At 44.0% G+C, this 21,105-nt stretch overlaps 1 protein-coding gene across 4 annotated transcripts in view; it reads right to left on the bottom strand.

The window, feature by feature from the left end:
- The window catches only part of SUSD6 (sushi domain containing 6), a 105,390-nt gene that overhangs the window by 78,207 nt on the left and 6,078 nt on the right, over positions 1-21,105 (bottom strand). Inside the window, exon 1 of one of the 4 annotated variants that reach the window (XM_030929902.1) lies at positions 5,552-5,569. The exons of the other annotated variants lie outside the window; for them this stretch is intronic. The gene's annotated coding sequence lies outside the window, so the exon portion shown is untranslated. Of the gene's footprint in view, positions 1-5,551; positions 5,570-21,105 lie in introns of those variants that run through there. 4 annotated transcript variants of the gene reach the window in all.

The following is a 21,105-nucleotide window of genomic DNA, read 5'->3' on the forward strand; positions in this document are numbered from 1 at the left end:
CATGCATGTTAAAGTTTGGGAAGTCCTGGTTAGGGCATGCTGCCCTTCTAGTCCCTGCTTTGTCACCTCTTCATTTGGTAAAGGTGGCTTTTAAGACTGTCCACAATTCTCATCCACAAATCCCATCTCCTTGCACAGTTTATACACACACACACACACACACACACACACACACACACACTCCCACTCCCGCTCCCCTCCCCACCCCGGTTCAGAACCTTCAAACCCACACCAAGAGTGATGGGGGTAGGTTACTTCCTTTTTGCGTCTTTCTTAGGTCCATACAAGGTCAGAAAGAGGCAAGGTTTGAAGCACAAGCTAAATTACAGTCCAAGTAAGTGATTCAGCCCATCCCTGCCATTCAAAGGCTCCCCAGGAGGAGGGACAAGAAAACGGGGTGGTGAGCACAAAGGTACAAACTCTGATGGAAAGAGATTCATCATTTGCATCTGAACAGAGAACAACAACGGTCCAAAGTTTCGTTTCTAACATTTTTTGTTTCTGTTTCTGTTTTTTGCTGCTGCTGTCTTATGTAACATAAAGATTCTTGAAGGCATGGGCAAAAGGGCAAAGCACACACACAGAGTTAACAAAAACACAGCAAGAGTTCTCCTAGCAGAGTGCTGGGGGGCAGCAGCTGGAACAAAACCAAGACCTGGATGAAACAGCACAACAGAGAACTGGAAAAGAAGACAGGACATGGGGAGAAGCGGGTAGAAGCAGGGCTGAACTCTGTCACACAGTCAGTGCACTGAAGGAGACTAGGCTGCTGCTCACCCCACACAGGTCACTCACCCCTCTCACCTCACCCGCTGTCACAAGCAGCAGATGGCCCAGCCCCGGGCAGCTGGGCAGAGGACAGCAATCTGCACATGCTTGCCTGTCCCTCCCCCAGGGCTGGAGATGAGGAGGAGCAGGGCAAAGTCAACGCCCATCCCTGGTGGAAGCAATTCTTGCAAGCGTACCCTGGGGGTGGGGATGGCAACATCACCCAATGCTTTGCCACAATGAGACACACTTCAAAAACAACTCAGCATTATCCAAGGCTCTCCAACACCCACACACAGTTCAGAAAAAGAGAGCCTTAGGCAGGGTAAGGGTGGAAAAGGTCAGAGAACAGTTCCCAGAGTGCACTGGGGTATGCTGACCCTGGTTAGCGGGGGACATTCATTTCTTCAACATTTGCTGTGTATATACCACATCCCAGGCGCTGCACCAGTAATGAGGGATACAGTGGTGACGGCAGACAGTTTCTGCCCTCAAGAAGCTCAGGTAAGGTCAGGAAGAACAAGGAAACAAACAGTAATACAGTGGGGTAAGTGCTGAGCACAGGGTGTAATGGCAGCACCAAGGAGAGGCACCCACACAAGTATGGTGCAAGCGGTAGTCTAAGCTGATACCTGGCTTTAAGAAGGTATTAGCTGGACAGAGCAGAAAGAGGTGGGTACAGGGAGTGTGGGGCATTCCAAGGAGAAGAAACATCAAAAAGCTGGGAGGCAAAAGAGAACTGGGAACTGCAAGCTTTCTGTCCCAGCCTTTGCCAACCTTGGTCACATACACCAGGGGCAGACTCCTGGGTTTGTCATGGAATCCTAATACATTACTGTCTAAAGGAAGTCTGGGATCATCTTATAAAGTCCAATCTACCCATTTTAGGAGGGGAAAACTGAGGCCTATCAAAGAACCATGACTTCTTGAGAGAATGGCTGAACCAGAACCCCATTCTAACTCACCAAAGTTTCTTCATATATCTCGCAATCAGAATCCGACCAGTGACCAAGCGCTTTTGGACACAGTGGCAGCCCCAGGACTGTTCTCCACTAGGCTAGGTCTGTTCTGAGAACCTAAGGCATGGCTCTCATCCAGGCCTCTGCCAGATTAGAGGTCCAGCAGCACTAGTCTCCAGGAGCTCCAACAAGGCAGGAACAGCTCATAAAAAAAAAAGTGGCTACCTGCCTCTTCTGGAAAGGAGGCAGAAAGCACACACAGCAGTACTGGGGATAGGCTCTGTGAGTGTGTGTTGGCAACAATGGCTTCCCCCTGGAAATGAAGAGTTGTTCTTAGAGCTGAAGGAAATTATCAGCCAACACAGAAACAGGAGGCGAGTCTGAGGTACTGCCAAACCAGGCAGGCTTAATTAAGGCTCTCCCACCCTCTTCCCCAGGAAGCCCGTCCCCACCCCTGGCTGGTCACACTACCTTAGCTGTGAGAAGCACTCATTTCAGGGAAGCTGAAGGCCTTCCTCTTGGTCTCACCTCAGGAGGTAAGCCATCAGCCAGGGTCTGAGCCACTGGAATTTCAGGGCTTAGCTGCCCTTACTGTCACCTCCGTCTATGCCTTCAACAGCAACAGTACTTGCTCTATTGCGGTCCTCCAGCCTGCCGCCCACTCCAGGCAGCAGGAGTGTGTGCAGGGTGGAAGAAAGCACTCATTAGCTTTGAGTGTAACCCTCCACAGAATCTAAATAGAAGACACAGTTATTCAACTGCTAAGGCACAATTCCTCCTCTTCTCATAGTAAAACAAAGATGCATGTCAACACCCACTAGCTGACTAAAAACTGTGCAGAAAGAGACTAAGAGGCACTGGGGTTAAACCAACTTACTAAATTCACCTCAGTCCCTGGAAATCCTCAGTTCTATGACTCTGAAGCACAGGTGTGATGAAAACATCCTAATAATCAGAAATCTTTCCTGTCCAAAATGCCCTCAGATGCTGTCCCTGACCACATGCTCAAGTGCAATCCCCAAAGGCTGGCCCTGGCCTTCAGAGCCAATGCCAGCCCAGGGCCCTAGACATGGATATGAAGGGCAAGAAAGTGGCCTGCCAGAAAAAGTTTACTCTGGGGCTGAAAAACCATGTTTGGTCTCGTACAACAAAGGGGTTATAAAGGGAATCCTGTGTTCTAAACTCCTTCACATCTGCCACAAGGAACCTCTGGGTGGAGGTGAACATGTATGTGTGTGTATGTGTGTGTGTGTGTGTGTGGTGTGCCTTGGGTGGAGTGGGGGCAGAGGAGATGACTTCCTTCTCTTCCACCCAAACAACAACCCTTTAGAATATGTCCTCCTGAAAGGCAAATAAGTACAGTTCTGATTTCCAAACCTCACTGTTTGAGAGAACTTCTTGTTTTCTCTCTCTGCTTTTTAAAACAGATGAATGCTCCCCTAGGGGAAAAGCAGCTGTAAATATAGAAGAGGGTGGAAAAAGAATCCTGCTATGAGTTCCAGAGGAACTATTGTACTATTGTAAAAGGCCTTCTCAAACGAAGCAATACACCCTATTCCAAAAAGAAAACACACGACTTCATCCAAAGTCCTTCTCTAAAGTGTACCTTTGGCCAGATGACTCCACAGCTGCTTCCTCCTCTACCTGACACTAAGGCCTTCACATATAAAGTGAGTTAGCAATTTTCTTCCTGGGAGCCTTAGAAAGAACTAGTCCACAACTCAGTCCACTGCTACTGAGTGTCCTCCATCATCATCAACATTACCATCATCATCATCATCATCATCATCATCAAAGGACTTAATTCATTACCAAACTACTGCCGACATTTAAATAAACTTAAGCCATTATCTTTTTAGGCAAACTGAGGCCATAGTATTTACTAGTTGAGAATAGAATGGGAAGAGGGTATAAATCTGAAAAAGGCGGCCTGGCTTCTATACTTATTACTTTTCAAAAGCAACAGCATTTTTCAAAGGCTCAGGATTCTGTGAAATCTCAAACTGGCTTGTTATATCCCTTCATCCCAACAGTAGTGGGGATGCCACCCCAAAATCCATTTACCAAAAATAAAAGATATAAAGACATGTTTTGCATAAAGTTTGTGAGAAAAAAATTCCAGCTGCTTCTATTTTCATACAAGCTACGATCACATGAGTTTTGCCTTTGCAACCACACTTCCTATCTAGAATTCCAGTAAATTTAGATGTGCCTCATAAATCTAAACTATGTAACAGGGAATTTAGCTGGCTGAAACCATCCTAGCCCACAGATGTTACCAACCTGTTTCACAGTCCCAGGTGGATCTAAGAAATGAAAGGGAGATGGACGGGAAAAGCGAGCATGATGCTTAAAGCCCTACCAAGTCAGAAGTGGAGGATACTGCTTTTAATTTCATGCAAGATGCTATTATTCAAAGAAAAAATGCAACATAAGCCTATATACCACATCAGTGACATGACAAAGAAAATGTTTGTATTTGCAAAATACATTCAAATCCCCAAACTCCCCAGAAAAATCAATACAAATGCCAGTAATACAAATAAATCAAATCCTCAGTCTGACAGGTCTGCTTACCATTGCTCCCAAGAGTTCATTCCCTGAAGCTATAAGCTTCCCTGTGGCCAGGCACCTTTCACACCCTCCTTCTGGGGTGATTCACCATGCAGAGAACCTGGATCAAACAGAGGCATCTGGCCTCACCATCATTCCCCAAGAACCCTAGTCAACTTCTAGGATAAGCACATTTTCCACATGAACCAGAGTTTCATGAGAATCCCATGATAATACAAACTCTTGGGAGACAAGACTGACCCTTCCTGACCTTTCCAGTTTCTCTCAGGTCTTGGTTACCAGAGTCCTAAAACTGGATGGTCCCCAGCCTCCAGCCCCTGCTGTGCTCCAGGCCACCTAAAATACTACTGGGAACCACACTCCCAAAGTACTATCAGGCTGCCTTCCACCTCCTATGGTTCACATTTGTTTATTCCACGTATCATCATTTCCTGACAATCTTCTATACACAGCTTTAAAATGCAAAGAAGGCACAATCCCCAGCCTACCAAGAACTTCAATGGAGTTGAGGAGGCTGCAAACCCAGACCGCAAACAATCAAAACACACAATAAGGCAAGCATATCTACTTCAGTATTCTATATGGGTGCAATAAAATGCTAACCAGTGAGATATGAATGATTAGAATATAACGAAGAATAAGCTGTAGCTATTTGTGAGTTATGAACAAAATAATGAAAAAATTGGAAAAAAGGAAATTAATCTGAACTAAGATAATCAAAGAGGGCCTTGAAAAGGAAAGAAAGGAGATCTGACCTGAAAGCTTTGAGGGCTGAATAAGTATGAGGATGGGAAGAGGGAACATTCCTTCTGGGGCAGGAATGCTGAAGCAAGCATGCTAGATGGGGGGTGGCAGGGTAAGGTCGGGGAGAGAGGCCAAGGATCAGGGAAGAACAGAAAATAAACTCCATTCAGAAATCTGTCAGGGCAAGAGACAGTTCTTGCTGGTTTTCTTAGCATCCGTCACATAGCAGACTCTGGCTATTCCACAAAGTATTGAGTATTCAACTGAATATTTAAGGTAAGGCTAGTTTGCATAGCCATGAAAAACAGGCAGAGAAATTCTGCCTTGGGTAAGTAGTGGGAAGTCAACAAATATTCTTGAGCAGGAAACCTGACCTAGTCCAGTTTAACAAGTATTTCCTAAAGGCCTCCTACATTTGAGGACCAAGAATACCCTCAAGGAGCACCTCTACCATGGGAAGGGATAGCAACGCTACCTCCCATACACATAGGGCTTTTTTCTCTTACCTAGTCTCACCGGAGAGGAGAACCGTGTTCTAGGGGGGTGAACCTGGCAAGAGAGACTAAAACAGCCTGGAAGGCCAGCGGATGACAAGGTCTGACTAGAGTGGTGGAGATAGGAACCTGTGAAAGAAAGAACTGGCAGGGCAGGTCACTGACTAGATTGGAGAAGTTCAAAAGAGGGGAGTTTTGGATGAGAGCAGGAAGATTCAGGTTTTGATTTCCAGATGGTGTCATTATCTTTAGGCAATGCTTTGGCTCAGTGAACACCAAATGCTAGGGTCAGTCAGTTCAGCCATTCTGCCTATTTCTGAGAACGGGGGTTACACATTCCGTCCTTCCCATCTGCCCAGTGTTTTTTTGTTGTTGTTGTTTTATGTTGTTTTGTTTTAATGCTAGTTGTGATTTCCTGTAATTCTCATTTGCAAGGGGATAAGGGGGGGATCAATGAGATGATACAGAAAGGAGGAGCTGACAATTCTTTTGTCCATCATATCATGACAAATACATCTCAACAGTCCTGCACTAAAGTTTTACTGGCAGCTCTTATTCTGGGAAGAAGAGAAAAGGGGAAGGAAGCATTAGTTTTAAAACACAGAAGGGAAGTGTTCTCCTTACACAATGAGTTTTCCCCTTCTAGGCAACCCTCCCCAGCTGCATTTACTGAGGGAGGAGGGATGAGACAGAGAAGTGTCAGCCCTGAGAGCAACAAGAGGGCCAGCCTGGCTCCCAGAAATGCAGCCCCTCCCTCTGAAGCCTGACCCCTCCACCGGCCACTCTGCCATCCCTGACATCCTAGACCAGGGAGAGAAGCAGCAGGGTAATAGCAGGGTGAACAGCGGTGCTCTCTGGAAGGGTTGCCATTAACCTGTATTTCCTAATCTTTCTTCCAAAAACAAGTACAAATTGTAATTTCTTAAAGCTTTTTAAAAAACAAGCTACTATGGGGAAGAAATTTGAGATGTGCACCTTTACAAAGGAAAAGTACAATTTAGCCCTCTTTCCTAACCATTAAACAAGCATAAGGGGGAAAAAGCCCAGAATGAAGAAGAAATCGTTGTTGGTTATAACACCTTGGTGGATTCTCTGCCATATTCTAAACAAGTACTTCCCTCCCACCTGTGACAGAGTCTGACCACCCTAGAACAGTCATGCTGTACCCTTTCCACACAGGGGCCTCAGAAAACTAAAAGGATGTGACCTGAGAATATCTGTTTTTGCAAGCATTTCCCAGTGCCCTGTGTGAGGCTTCCTGGGGACGGCAAACATTCTTTTATAAGCTTGTGCCTTGGCTGTGTCGATGGGGACAGGGATGTTTTGTCACCCTGCAGGACTTCATTCTGTAAATGTCATGGTCATAATCCTACTCCAGGAACATGAAACCTCAGGATAATCACAGAATCATTATCATTAACTGGCATTTGAGTGCTTATTCACTGTGCACAGATATAAGCATTTTACATCTAATATCTTATTTAATTCTTGCAACAACCTTATAAGGTAGATACTGTTATCTCCATTTTTAGGCAAAACAAAACAAAACAAAAAACAGAAGCAGAGGGACACTAAATAACCTATCCAAGCTTACACAGATAGAAAGTAATGAGACCAAGATATCAAACTAAGCAGTCTGACCCAAAAGCATGCAATCTTGGTAGAGCTGAAATTTATTCCACATTATATAACATAATTCATTTTAAATGTTAAAATTATCCTAGATGTATTATGGACTAGGAGGCATCAGCATAAAGAGATGGGAAGTTCTGAAGATTGTTCCCCTGCAGCTTGCAGCTATGCACCCTCTTGAGGTGGGATGGGACTTGGATTTGAGCAAGCAGCAGAAAGCCAGTTGAACATGTACATGTGAGAGCTGATTTTGAAAGTCTAAGGTGGGCCAGGTGATGCTACAGCATACTTTGAGTGACACTGCCTTGGGGCATTCTAGGAGACTTCTGAAGCTGCTGCAAGCTTTGGGGACACAGGTCACTAGATGATGGTTAAGTCCCCTGAATTGCTAAGGAAACAGATAATCACTTTAAGTCACAGGCACCTCATGTTAAGAAAGCTGCTGACAGATTGGAGTGGAGTAAAACAAGAATTCCGAAACATGAACTCTCAGAGTCCTCTTTACAGACATGCATTTAAGATTGCCTTTTCCATGATGAGCAGGTATGCTTGCCCCCAGTTCTCCACAACTGAAACAACCTGGCTAGAAGCTGCCTCAAAAAATGAGCTTGATTTTTCTGGAAAATAACTGCCAAAGATGGATACATGCATATTAATGCTCAATTAATACACTCTTAATAAAACTTATCAAAGGGTTGAGAGGCGAAGAGGTTTTTTACTTTTTTTTTCCATATGTGTTCTTCAAGAGTCCAAACACGAAGCACGCTGCCTGGGTCTTTGCACTTGTTTGGAAATTGAATAAACATGAATCACTTTAAGGTTTTTCCTCTGCATTTTAGTCAGAGTCAGTAAGTGTCCATCTACATATGCGAGCTCACCAATTCGGTCCTTCCTCCTTGGCTTAAATTATCTGTTTCAATTGTATTACTCTCCAAGAAAGATGGCTCCAAGCTCAGAAAAGGTTTCAGTAATTTAATTAAGTTGTGCAGAAATGCTGATGCTTTCTGAGGCACCAGCCTGACCTTTCTCTGCTCCTTGCTGGTCTCTGAGGGTAGGTCCTGGCTGCTGCCTTCCCTTGAGACCACCTCTACTCCCCGACTTCCACAAGATCTTTACAGTGGCCGGTGTTTGGCCAAACATTCAGACTGCCTAGCTCTGCTACTTACTGCTGTGCTATCCTCGGTAAGTTTTTTTTTTATCCTCTTTTACCTATAAAGTGGGTACACAAGCAATCTACTTCAAAGTTGCTACAAAGATTAAATAAGCTAATATGTAGAAAGCACTTAGAGCAGTGCCTGGCAAATAGAAGGCATTCAATATATGTTAGCTTTTATTATCAGCCTGCCTAGTAATATTGAAGAAAGTTTTACATAAATCGAGAGCTTAATACCTTTAGAAGCAGTCTCAATTCATTACCACTATATTCAAACCTCTCAACAACCATGCAAATGAGACAAGACAATGTTTATGACACTTCCTATGAGAAGGAAAAGGAACTGGCTCAACTGTCAACTGTGGGAGCTGTTTGCCCATCCTCCCTCATTTAGGTCAGAGACCTGCCTCCATCATTTTCACATACCACCCCCAACACACACACGTACTAGCAGGTGCTCAATAAATCCACAGTGAATTGCACTGACTTTAGGGTTGGTTGTGCTGTAAACACAGCAACCCCAGCCTCATGGCAAGAAGCTGGCAAACCAGAATCATCATTCCTGGGCATTCCTGGCCAATCTGAACAGAAACAAGAGGGCTGCCTTTCCCAGTCCCAGCTCCAACTCATCCCTGAGAGGAAAAGGAGTATCTGCAAGAGAGGGGCAGCCAGAGGTCATTCAGGGAGAAACAGAAGAAGTGCCCCTGAACAACCTCTGAGGTAGCAAGGCATTAGGATAACATAATGGGCATTATCCAGACCCTCCCACTGGGCCAAATGGGAATCCATGGAGGTGGTGTTTCAAAGGCAGATAATGTTGCCTTCGCTGACTGAAATGGTAACTGCCTTTCAGTAGAGTACAGGCCAGTCTATAAATACCACGGATTAAAAGGCTTCCTGTGGGGGCCCAACGGCCATCTACCTAAATACAGAGGCTATCTGGTCCTCCAGGCTCCTCTGGTCCATCCCTCACCCCTCAGGGAAGAAGTGCTATCATCCAACATTATACCCCTTCAAGGGACCCCCAACCCTCTCTTCCATTTCAGCTTGTTTTTGCTAACCAACCCCTCCTTTCCACATCCTCACCAGGGCCATTCACTCCCAAGTGCTCCTCCACTGCAGCTCCCAACTGGCCCTACCCTCCTCTCTCCAGGCATTTGTTCTCTGCCTCTCTCACCACCTCATCCCCCACCCAACTTTCTAATCCACATATGCTTTACCTGCCATAAAATAACCACAAGCAGAACTGAGCTCAGTGGCTCATGCTTGTAATCCCAGCACTTCAGGAGGCCAAGGCTGGCAGATTACTTGAGTCCAGGAATTCAAGACCAGCCTGGGCAACATGGCAAAACCCCATCTCTTAAAAAAATACAAAAATTAGCTGGGTGTGGTGGTGTGTGCCTGTAGTCCCAGCTACTGGGGTTGAGGGCTGAGGTAGGGAGGCAGAGGCTGCAGTGAGCCCACATAGCCCCACTGCACTCCAGCCTGGGCAACAGAGTGATACTCTGTCTCCAAAAAACACACACACATACATACACACACACACACACACACACACACACACACACACACCCCACAGGCTTTGGAATCACTCCAACCTTGGTTCTAGTTCCAATACAGTAAATTACAGTACTTAATGTTTCAGAGCTTGGTTTCCTGATTTATCCAGTGAAGATCAGCCTAGCGAGTTAAAGCACTCAGCACACTGCCTGGCATAGGGCACACATCCAATACTTTCTGCCTTGTCCTACTCCCCAGGGGGATTTTTCTTCTTTCTTTTCTAGGACACTCTCATATAGACACTCTTTCTAGGTATAATACCTGCTAAATACAGATGTCTTAACCCAAAGGAATGACTCAAATGTTGCATAATTTCATCACCAGCAGTATCTCTGTAGCAAGCACACAGCCTTATCATCAACATAGCCCCATCAGCAACCTTCAAATTCTACTAGAGAGAAGGCTGGTCACTTTGTACTTTGCCACCACAAATGACACATGTGCTGAGAGAAAGTGATCAGAAGGGATGGGAAAATAGAGTTAGGAGTCACTTTAGGGCCGAGTGCGGTGGCTCATGCCTGTCATCCCAGCACTCTGGGAGGCAGAGGTGGGTGGATCACCTGAGGTCACGAGTTCCAGACCAGCCTGGCCAATGTGGTGAAACACCGTCTCTACTAAAAATACAAAAATCAGCTGGGCGTGGTGGCAGGTGCCTGTAATCCCAGCTATGTAGGAGCTGAGGCAGACCAATCGCTTGAATCCAGGAGGCAGAGGTTGCAGTGAGCCAAGATTGCGCCACTGCCCTCCAGACTGGGTGACAGAGCAAGACTCTGTCTAAAAAAAAAAAAAAGTCACTTTGGGCAAGAGTAAGGGATAAATAAAGTCTCTGTAAGGTAAGAGCAGCACTTCCATATGAGACTAAGACCCCCCAAAAAAGAGTCCCATAATCCCACATTTACATGTAAAAAAAATTAAAATTAATTCCAACAGCAAGAATATCTGCCACTTTTACTACAAATACCATCTGGTTAATTTCTGATAAGGTGCAGGCACAACTTTACATAGACCAAGGACTCCCTACAGTATGTCCCTAAAAGGCAGCAGCATCCTAATGACAGCTCCAAGGCAGTGTGCCATGCCTCTCTCCCTGGTGTCCTGAAGCTGCTCCTGCAAATTCATGATTAGCCCTGAAATAAACCCAGAGCTTCATTGTTTTCTAAATACCGCCTCCAAAACTTTTAGTCATCACTCTTGAAATCAGAATTAATTTAAGCAAGACTATCTTCAAAAACCAGATAAATACTAGAGCAACATAATAAAAGTCCTGAACAACTTGTGTTTTATAGCGACTTTTACCATGGTAGTGGGAGGGTTTCTTTTCCAATGAAGATTCTTATTTTGCAATAAGTTAACAGGGTCCCTTCCATGAGGTCTTTAACATCCTCTAGGATCCACCTGTTGCCAGGCCAAAAGGAGTCAGAGCAGAGTCCTCTAAAGAAGTGTGATAGGTCAGTTGCAGTGGCTCATGACTGTAATCCCAGCACTCTGGGAGTCCAAAGCAGGAGGATCACTTGAGGCCAGGGGTTTAAGACCAACCTGGGGAACACAGCAAGACAATATATATATATATATATAAATATATAAATATATATATATATAAATATATAAATATATAAATATATATATATATATATATATATATATATTTTTTTTTTTTTTTTTTTTTAATTAGCCCGGTGTGGTGGTGCTTGCCTGTAATCCGAGCTGCTGAGGAGGCTTAGCTGGGAAGATAAGCACTTAAGTCCAGGAGTTCGAAGCTATAGTGAGCTATGATCAAGCCACTGCACTGCAATCTGGGCAACAGAACGAGACCCTACCTCAAAAAAAAAGAAAAAAAAAAGTCTGGTGACTTAGTTGGTATTAAGCATGAAAAAATGGGTGCTTCATAGGTAGGCCCCTTCATACTTTTCAGATCCTGATGGGGAATTATTAAATGGAAACCCAATACTCATAGCAAGAAGATATTCAAAGAATATCTACAATGAAAAATGAAAAGTGAACTATGGGGGTTTGCCAGCCACCATTAAATGCATATTTGGAAAAGTGAATATTTGAAACACATGCACACCCAAAAATGATCAAGTCCTGCAAGAAGATGGCACGTGCCATCTTCCAGTCCACTGTGCCAATTGAGATTTGGTAAAATTTGATACTGCACTGTCTGTATTTTTCACTAATTGGTATTTCATGAACCCTGTGCAGCAGGAAGAGAGCAGGGCACATGTGGGAAGGTCTGATAAGCAGAAAACAGAAAGGGCAAGGATAAGAAGTGTACTGTAAAAACCCAAGGTGGGAAGGTGAGAAGCCGGGTGCTTAATTAGTTCTGGTCCCACGACTGAGTTTGAGGAGGAGAATCTCGCACTCTCTGGAAACTGTACTGGGCAGAAATCACTCAGGGCTTTTTTTCCCCCTCTCAAAATGCAAATATGCAGAAGAGGAGCCCACAGAGAAGCTCAAAACCTATTTCCCACCAAGACTGGCTTCAACTCAACCATTCAGTCCCACCAACAGGCAGATAGTTCCAGGAGCAGGTAGAACACCACGGGGAGCGCTAAAGTGGTATAAGGAAAGAGGCCTTCCTTAGAGAAGCAAAGATGTCCTCACACAGGCCATCCAGGTTTAAAGCAGGAGAGGATGAGCAGACTCAGGTGGTGTGGCTGTCAGTGCGGACTCCAGCAGCAGGGACGGTTTCACAAAGAAGGTCAGACCTGAATTTTCTAGATGTGACAGAGTTCAGAGAACTGAGACCACGAAGGGAGTGGTAAAGAGTGGTAAAGAGTGTGCCACCAACAAGACCTGGAGGCAGAAAGGAGAGGGGAAACAAGCCTCTCCCTTTGATCACTCTGGATGTGGTCCATCTGCCCTGGAAAGTGGGAAAAGGATGTGGTCTGAAGCTGGCTTCTCTCACTCACTCAGCTCCACATTGACCCTTGCTAACCCCCTCTGTCCAGACCGGCCATGTTCTGCTGAGTTTCACCTCCACAGGCCTGGCCATTGCTTCCTGTCTGCACATCCGCGAGGCCTCCGTGGTTTGCTGCCACCCACTCTGACAAGGCTGCACTGAAACATGAAGGAGACCATGCAGGAGTCAGCCCCATTTCTGCTGCTAACCCAACATCTAGCCTTAGGACAAGTCACTCACTACTCTGTGCCTCATTTTCTGTAACTTTAAAGTAGGTAAAACTGCCTCCTCTCTTCAAGCATGGTTGTGAGGATAAAAGCTGATAACAGCTAATGTTTTTTTTTTTGAGACGGAGTCTCACTCTGTCGCCCAGGCTGGAGTGCAGTGGCCAGATCTCAGCTCACTGCAAGCTCCGCCTCCCGGGTTTATGCCATTCTCCTGCCTCAGCCTCCAGAGTAGCTGGGACTACAGGTGCCCGCCACCTCGCCCAGCTAGTTTTTTGTATTTTTTAGTAGAGACGGGGTTTCACCGTGTTAGCCAGGATGGTCTCGATCCCCTGACCTCGTGATCCGCCCATGTCGGCCTCCCAAAGTGCTGGGATTACAGGCTTGAGCCACTGCGCCCAGCCGATAACAGCTAATATTTACTGGGCACTTACTACGTGCCAGATACTGAGTTAACCGCTTAACCGTCTAGAATCATTTAATCCTCAAAACCCCCCATGGGATAGACACTACTCTTAACTCCCAATTTCAGTTAAAGAAGCTGGAGGTTAACAAAGTTAAGAGAGTTGCCCAGCGCCACACAGCTAGACAGAACATCTAACACTACAAAAGGGTCAGCCACTAATTAATACTTCCCCAGTCTACCATTTGAATATCTTTTAGCTGTCAGGCACATACACATCTTTTTAAATATCCCATTTCATTTGATTTTCATAAAATTCTACAAGGGAGTACTTTTAAATGTAATTTTAATAAATTATTCAAGTTATATACGCCAATAGTAAAAAATTCAAATGAAACAAAAAGTTTAAGAAGTTAAAAAGTCTCCTTTATCCTTTACCATTCACATGCAGAATTCCCCACACCAGGCAATCATCAATACTTTGGTAGCCACCCTTCTATAAATTGGTAGTGTTAATATCATTTCCATCCTACAAATGATAAAACTAAGTATTGGCCAGGCACGGTGACTCACGCCTGTAATTCCAGCACTTTGGGAGGCCAAGGCGGGCAGATCACCTGAGGTCAGGAGATCGAGACCAGCCTGAACAACATGGAGAAACTCTGTCTCTACTAAAAATACAAAAAATTAGCTGGGTGTGGTGCCGCATTCCTGTAACCCCAGCTACTTGGGAGGCTGAAGTAGGAGAATCACTTGAACCTGGGAGGCGGAGGTTGCGGTGAGCCAAGATTGCGCCATTGCACTCCAGCCTGGGCAACAAGAGTGAAACTCCGTCTCAGAAAAAAACAACTAAGTATCAAAGAGGTTAAATTTGCTCAAGGTCATATAGCTGATACGTGGCAGAACTGACACTGAAGCAGGGTCACTCTGATTCCATGGATACTTTCTGAGAAATGTGTCATTAGGCAATGTTGTTGTATGGATATCACAGAGTGAACTTACATAAACCTAAATGGCATAGCCTACTATACACCTCAGCTACATGGCATGGCCTAGGCTACAAACCTGTACAGCAGATACGTTACTGAATACTGTAGGCAACTCTAACATGATGGTAATTGTGTCTCTAAACATACTTAAACATAGAAAAAATACAATATGGTATAAAAGATAAAAAATGGTACATCTGTATAGAGCACTTACCATGAATGGGGCTTGCATGACTGAAAATTGCCCTAGGTAAGTGAGTGAATAAAGAGTGAGTGTGAAGGCCTAGGACATTAGTGTACATTACTGTAGACTTTATAAACACTGTACACTTAGGCTACACTACATTTTTAAAACTTTTTTCTTCCATAAACTAATCTTAGCTTACTGTGACTTTTTTACTTTATAAACTTTTTAATTATTTTAAACTTTTTGACTCATTTGTAATAACACTTAGGTTAAGACATACAGCTGTGACAAAATATTTTCTTTCTTTATATCCTTATGTATAAGCTATTTTCTATTTTAAAAAACCTTTTTTTTGTTAAAAAAAACTAAGACACAAACACACACATTAGCCTAGGCCTACAAAGGGTAAGGATCATCTATATCACTGTCTTCCATCTCCGCATCTTATTCCACTAGTAGGTCTTCAAGGGCAGTAACAGAACTGTTATCTCCTATAACAATGCCTCCTGGAAAACCTGCCTGAGGCTGTTTTACAGTTAACTGTTTTTTGGGTTTTTTTTTTTTCCTAAGTAGAAGGAGTACAGTCTATATTGACGACAAAAAACATAGTATAGTAAATACAAAAACCAGAAACACAGTTATTATCATCAAATATTACGTACTATACATAATTGTATGTGCTAGACTCTAATACGACTGGCCATGCTGTAGATTTATTTACACCAGCATCACCACAAACAGGTGAGTAATGCATTGTGCTATGACCTTACCATGGCTACAATGTCACTGGGTGATAGAAATTTTTCAGTTCCATTATAATCTTATGGAGCCACCATCATATATGCAGCAAAATGTCATTACACCACACATGACTGTATGCACACGTTTACATTTTTGTTCCATTAGTACACAAAAACATGTTGACCTTAGGGTACCTGTGCCGAGATAGGGATGGAGGAACCAAAAAGGGGCTATTGCTATCATGTTGCTGGTTGCTGTTCCTTGGCAGGTTAATCAAGTCTGCAATCCTAGGAGGTTTCTCATCTCTCAACATGTGCTATCATACCAGTGTCTGATTTAGCGTTTGAACTCCAGCTGACTTAACATCACTACTACATACAAGTACAGTTGCTGCCAAATGCATGCCAGTTGCCAAAGGTCTTATCTTTCCCATTTGTAAAATGGGACTACAATCTTCCTGACAGTATGTCATATCTTACATGAAAGCAGTTTGGCTGGGCGCTGTGGCTTATGCCTGTAATCCCAACACTTTGAGAGGCCAAGGTGGGCGGATCACTTCTGGTCAGGAGTTCGAGACCAGCCTGACCAACATGGCGAAACCTCATCTCTTCTAAAAACATAAAAATTAGCCGGGCGTGGTGGCGGGTGCCTGTAATCCCAGCTACTCAGGAGGCTGAGGCAGGAGATTCTCTTGAACCTGGGAGGCAGAGGTTGTGGTGAATCGAGATCGCACTACTGCACTCCAGCCTACGCAACAGAGACTCCATCTCAAAAAAAAGAAAAGAAAGCAGTTTGTAAAAGGAAGAAATCTTTACTGCTATCAATATGGATGCTTAGTCTGCACAGTAAACATGGAGAAACGTAAACCATCCTCAAGGGGGTTGAAATCCATGAGGGAAGAGACTAACCAAAACACTGGGACAGGGGTGGTAGCTCATGCCTGTAATCCCAGCACTTTGGGAGGCTGAGGCAGGCAGATCACTTGAATCTGGAAGTTCAAGACAAGCCTGGGCAACACGGCAAAACCCCATCTCTACAAAAAAATACAAAAAAATTAGCCAGGCATGGTGACGCATGCCTGTAGTCCCAACTATTCAGAAGGCTGAGGTGGGAGGATCGCTTAAGCCCAGGAGGTCAAGGCTGCAGTGAGCTGCGATGGTACCACTGCACTCTAGCCTGGGCAACAGAACAAGATCCTGTTTCAAAAAAAAAAAAAAAAAAAAAAAAAGCCAAAAAACACTAGAGAACAATTCAAAAATATATAATTAAGTGTTAAACTTTTGTGCTGCAAAGAATTCCTGTGCTGAGATAATTAGTATATGGGAAAGAGCATCTGATAAATACTTGATCAATTAATGAGTTCAGATGTGTTGTTTGAAAAACATCTCATCTGCTACTTTAGCATTAGACTCCTAATACCTTCACTATTCACAGAAAGTGATACCAACACCAAAACCCCAAAGTCTGTTCATTCTACCATTGCTTATGTATAACCCAAGAAAAAAGCATGTCAGCATTTGTACAGAGCACCCTTCTTTCAACGATGTGCTTTTAAAAAAGCATGGACAGACCTTCAAAGGAGATGACCCACACAATTATATAATTCCAGAAGCAGTAGAACTGCCCCCCCCAAAAAAGAGTTCAATTGTGGAGAACAAAGACAAAAGTCTTCCTTGCAACGACTTCCTTGCCTGCAACCTGACACACTGGATACTAAATGTATTTCTCTCCAAACTACAGAGGCAAAGGTGTAAGTTGGCTTTCAAGAATAAATGATGCCTCCCGAGGCTTTTAAAAGAACAGAATTCTAGAAACAAAGACCTGCTACCTAAAAATTAGCAGGGATGACTTTCTGGTCTTCAGCCCCGTAACAAGGGGGCCCTATAGTTTGTTTTTGACTGGCCTTCCTAAAACATTCTGGAGAACCTCCAATACCGTCTCTCTCCTTCACCTCCCATTGCCATGGTTCCTGAGCTGTCTTCTTTTCCTGCCACCAGACAGGGTGAACATGGTGAATGTTAACAGCTTTTTAACACCCTGTTTATATTTGTTTTTCACTCAAACCAGGCCTTCCTCCAAATGACTCCATTTTTAGAATTTCATCAATAATACCACTCTTTGATTCCTTTTCACCAAGGCTCATAACCTCGAAGTCACCCTGCCCTCCTATACTTATTTTAATCCCCTACACCTGGTCAATCATTTATTAATCATCCAATTAATCCAGGAGGGGGTACCAGGAAGTGGATGAGACAGTCACCGACCTCAGGGAACTTCCAACGTCAGCCTGGAACCAGGGCCTACACAGAGATGGCCACCCAAAGAGGTAAAATATAGGGGGAGGGCGTATGTTTACTGGGAACTAGGTCCTTTACTGCCCACAGCAGGTTGTAAAGCCACAGAGATATCAGGAAAAGAGATCTCACAAATCTACATTTCTATCTAAAATTGAGGCTTGAGGGAGATGGAAGAAGAAAAAAGATTCCCTAAGGAATTCATGCCACTGATCCTCTCTATTCCCTTCTCCCAGTTTCTCATAGTTGAACCCACATCTCCTTTTTTCTTTTAATTAAAAATAGGATAAGTCAAGGACTGAAAACATTCCCAGATTAAAAACTAGTTGATTAAATAAAGCAAGAAACAGGAATCCTCAAAGCACACCAAACTCCTAGACCTAGCTCACTGCAGAGAAAGACAATTCATTTCTTTAATAGGGAGCCTAGGGGGAACGCTCTAATGATACTTTTCAAGTTTTTCCCTTCCAGGGTGACTGTGGTTTGGAACACAGAAGTAACTGACAAATCCCAAACAGTCAAGCTGAAGGTCTACTGTACACAAAAGACTCCTCCAACACTACTCTCAAATTAAAAACCTCGTGAGTATTCCCGCAGTATGCTAACTCCACGCCAGCAAGTACTATGTCCATTTTGTTCTTTGTTCATAACTGTATACCTAGTGCCTAGAACAGGCATCCACTAATTATTTGCCAGACAACTAGACTTACTTCCCTTTGGTTTCTGCAGCAACCACCTACCAGCCTCCCACCAGCCTGACATCATAGCCTAACCAGATTATCAGCTCACAAATTATTATGACTTGAGGGTACATGTAAAGGAAAGACGGATCGATGAATTCTTATGAAACTCAGAGCCTGTTTTTCTTGCTATTCTGCTGTGTAACAAGCAAAATCCCCACAGGACAGAAACAAGGATGTAGACAGTCTTCCCATGGCAGAGTTTCTACCTGGAGGCAGATGGAGGATTGATAAAGGGGTAGACCAGATAACATACCACTGATTAATTTCCTAGCAATGCCTCAAGCATGCCAACTGAAACAGCAGCACCCACACTAAACACAAGACTCTGTTCACTGGTTTTCTGGGATAGGGAAAGCCAGTATATATGACCTGCTTCCTTCGTGCCTGGTTAGAGTCATACAGTTATAGATGTGTGGTCACGCTGCATTTAGGTGGGTAGCTGATTTCACATACCGTAAGTCCAAGGAAGTCGAGACACAGCTCTGAAGGGTTTGGTTGGTTAATGGGGTGTGGGGGCAGGATCAGTTCTCCCAGACAGAGAACACACCCATTGGCCTGGGGTCAGGTGGGGTTTTTTTTTTTTTTTTTTTTTTTTGAGACAGGGTCTCAACTGTGTCACCAGGCTGGAGTACAGTGGCACCATCATAGCTCATTGCAGCTTTGACTTCCCAAGCTCAAGCGATCCCCCAACTCCAGCTTCCCAAGTAGCTGGGACTACAGGTGTATGCCACCATGCCCAGCTAATTTTTATTTTTATTTTTATTTTTTTTTCTGTAGAGATGTGGACTCTCACTATGTTGCCCAGGCTAGTCTTGAACTGGTCTTGAGCAATTGTCCCACCTCAGCCTCCCAAAGTGCTGGGATTACAGGTGTGAGCCATCGTACCGGGCCAGGTAGCATTTTTGAATGGCAAAGATACACAGCACAGAAATTTAAAAGTTAAGCAGGCCCAGTCTAAACACAACTACAACAATTTTTTAAAGTGAAAGCAAGTTTATTAAGAAAGTAAAGGAATAAAGAATGGTTACTCCATAGGCAGAGCGGCCCTGAGGGCTCTGCACCCATTTTAAGAACAGTTTTCTTTCAGAAGAATTGGACTTCAAGACTCATTTCCTTTGTAATTTCACTATTAGATTCAAAACTACAATCACAGAAGTAACTTGAATTTGTTCCCAAAAATATGAACCACGACACCCTGCTGGACTCCCAATCCCCATTCCTGGTCCAGGCCCAAAGGAGGGGGAGAAACAAACAGGTGATCACACCGGGAGGGAAAAGCACTAGACTAGGAATCAGGGGCCTTGGCTTCTCCACTAGCCCTTTCACCTCTCAGGCAAGTCAGCTCTGAGCATCCATTTCCCATTTGCATTTCTTTAAAATGAGGAGGTAGAACAAGAAGAACCCCAAAGTCCCATTTTTCCAACTCTAACATTTCATGAGCCTAGAGTCTCTCTTCATATACTTTGTCGTGCAGGGAGTTTTGGTAGCATCTAGATACCAACAGTGAAAAATCTGGATCTTCAACTACGAGTCTCGTCTCACTTCAACCTTTGGAAACTCTTAGGATTTGGGAATCAAATTTGCATTAACAGGTAGGTCCTGCTCCAAATCACAAAATTTTTGGCAATGAATTTTGGCAGAGAAGTTACAGCTGCATTCACACACATTTACACATACACAGGAGGAAACTTTCTAGAAGAACTGATCCTTGGCCTTGGCTCCAGATCCAGGAACCCAGAGAAGAGAGTTCAAGTTCCTAGTTTTTGTCTGTCTTGCTGGACAAAGGGCATGTGCCCTATCCCTCCTGTTTCTCTGCAGTGTAACTATCTTGATCCTCTGTTAAATCACTAGGTAGCCTGCATATGCACACTTTCAAGAGCTTTTACTGGGGATCTAGGAGCAGGGAAAGCAAGACTAGCTATTGAAAGCAAGACTAGCTGGTCACAAGTGCTAGTACAGGCTGAGTGTCCCTTATCAGAAATGCTTGGGATCACAAATATTTTAGATTTTGGAATATTTGCATATATACAATCAGGTATCTCAGAGATGGGACCCCAGTCTAAACACAAAATCCATTTGTATTTCATATACACCTAATACGCACAGCCTGAAGGTAGTTTTGACTGCGACCCAAAACATGAGATCAGGTGTGGAATTTTCCATCATGTGGGTGCTCAAAAAGTTTAAGATTTTGGAGCACTTCTTATTGCAGATTAGGGAAACTCAACCTGTGGTTCCAATTAGAACAAGGGCAAAAGGAGACATTCTGTTGCATTATTTCATTAATATGGTTGGCATGATGTAAAACCACCCAGGGACACATCCTGTAGAGGAAATGACACTCCAAGCAGCACCATCTGCTCCTTTTTGTGTCTGGCATGATCTGTTTTTAACCTCAGGTTACACCTGAGGTCCACCTGGAAAAGCCCTGTGGCAGCTGCTCTAAAGAGCACTCTTTCTCGGATCTACATTTTCAGGGCACTCACAGCCCCTCTCCCTCTTCCCTATCTTGCTGGCTGGCTCTCTAGTCAATAAGCATTCCACTCCCCAACCTAGCAGAAGCCTCTGAGCTGGTGCACAGAACCCTGGCATGGAATTTTTCACAAGAAAAGGAAAAGCTTCTGAGAACTATAAATCACATTTGATAAGGAAGGCTTTAGGGGTTCATGGTAAAGTTCTCTCTATAAAACACAAAGATGAGATTTAGAGCCGAGGCTTCGCATTGAAAATCCTCTTTA

The sequence above is a fragment of the Rhinopithecus roxellana genome, chromosome 5 (genome assembly GCF_007565055.1).
Source record: "Rhinopithecus roxellana isolate Shanxi Qingling chromosome 5, ASM756505v1, whole genome shotgun sequence".
Lineage (NCBI taxonomy): Eukaryota > Metazoa > Chordata > Mammalia > Primates > Cercopithecidae > Rhinopithecus > Rhinopithecus roxellana.